This window comes from Cynara cardunculus, assembly GCF_001531365.2.
Source record: "Cynara cardunculus var. scolymus isolate 2C chromosome LG 1, CcrdV1, whole genome shotgun sequence".
Classification (NCBI taxonomy): Eukaryota; Viridiplantae; Streptophyta; class Magnoliopsida; order Asterales; family Asteraceae; genus Cynara; species Cynara cardunculus.
In genome coordinates this window covers 32,358,937-32,360,595 of record NC_037528.1, presented here as the reverse complement: position 1 = coordinate 32,360,595, position 1,659 = coordinate 32,358,937, and positions in this window count along the sequence as shown.

Sequence of the window (1,659 nt, the reverse complement as noted above, 5' to 3'; positions counted from 1 at the left end):
GTAAACGTTTGTTAATCATGGCTATTCCTAATGACATCTTCAAATGTATCGATCAATGTCAACTGTCCATGGACATATGGGCAGAACTGGAGAAATTAATCGAAGGTGGAAGGAAGACGCTAAAGAACAATCGTTCTATTTGCATCGACGAATACTACAGTTTCAAGGCCAAAGAGGGTGAGTCTCTTAAGGATACATACGCTAGGCTAAACACGTTGATTAGCAACTGTAAAAGGTATGGTATCCCAAGAACCACARAGGAGAACAACTCACTGTTCTTGAAGAGCCTTGGGGATGAATGGTCAAATATTACTATGTCCATGAAGGCTATCCTAGATCTCGAGACATGGACGTTAGCAGACTTGTTTGGATCTCTCAAGAGTCAAGAGTCCCAAGTTATGCAAAAGAAGAGAAATCTGGGTGGCCCTCTGGCTCTAGTTGCAGAGGACGGGTGCTCAGGTAAGGGCAAGGAGGCAAAGGAGGCAAAGAAGGAGAAGAAGAAGAAGAAGATGGTGCTGGTTGCTGACAGTGACAACAGCTCTGAAGAAGAAGAAGTCTCCATGAAGGAGATAATGAAGACTCTTGCACTGATCACAAGAGATTACAGGAAAGGTGGAGACAAGGAGTACAGAAGCTTCAGTCGCAGAAGCTTCAATGAAGGAGAGAGGTCTGAGAAGAAAGAGAAGGAGCAAAGCCCTATCAGAGGGCTGAAGAACAGAGGAAGGAAGAGCCCAAAGATGGCTGCTTCAAGTGTGGCAAACCTGGCCACTACGCTGCAGATTGTTGGTCCAAAGGACCAAGGACACCACAGAAGGGTCCGRAAGACGCAGCCTACTACAGAAAGAAGGCTGAGTTCTATCAACAGAAGTCACTACTAGCTCAATCTAGTGAGATAGTCACAGACGAATCCTCTGACGATGATCAGAAGGGTCTTCTCGCATGGGAAGACTCAGACACAGAGGATGAGTTCTTCTGTGGAATGGCGAATGTTGAGACGGACTCCTCTGCAAGAAATGACCAAGAGGTATCTACTTCCTCCTCTTCTGATTCCTTTGATTTCTTCATAGAGATTCTTGAAAATCTCGACCAATGTCATTTGGAGCATCAAAATTCTAAAGAAAAGCTTTTATTATGTGAAAAAGGAAGTCAGGTTGCTCACAGAAGAAAGAAACGGATTTTTCAAAATGTTTGAAGAAGAGCAATCCAAGTTTTTAAATCTTGAAAATTCTTCCAAACTAAAGCTTGCCAAGCTTGAAAAGGATTTGAAAGTAAAGGTTGAAGAATTGAGACAGATGGAGCACGAGAAATGTAATATTACCTCTGTAAAGGAATTCTTTCAAATTGAAAGGGAATTTTTACATCAAGACGTACTCGACAGAGAGCTTAAAATAAAGAAATTTCAAGAGGCTCAAAATATTTATAAGAAAATKARGGTCAATTTGGGCAGAAGAGGTCTAGGTTTCTCTGAATTTGACAATAAACATGGTTTTAAATCAAAGAAAACTTTAGAGAGTACCTTTAGATCCTCGAACAATTTAAAAAACAAAGTTTTAAAGCCCATCTTCAAGAGGCAAAAGTTGTTGGTTGATCCGGACACCAAACCTTGTTTATCCTTGGAAAATATAGCCTATGAAGACTATATTGATTCCTTCTCACCTT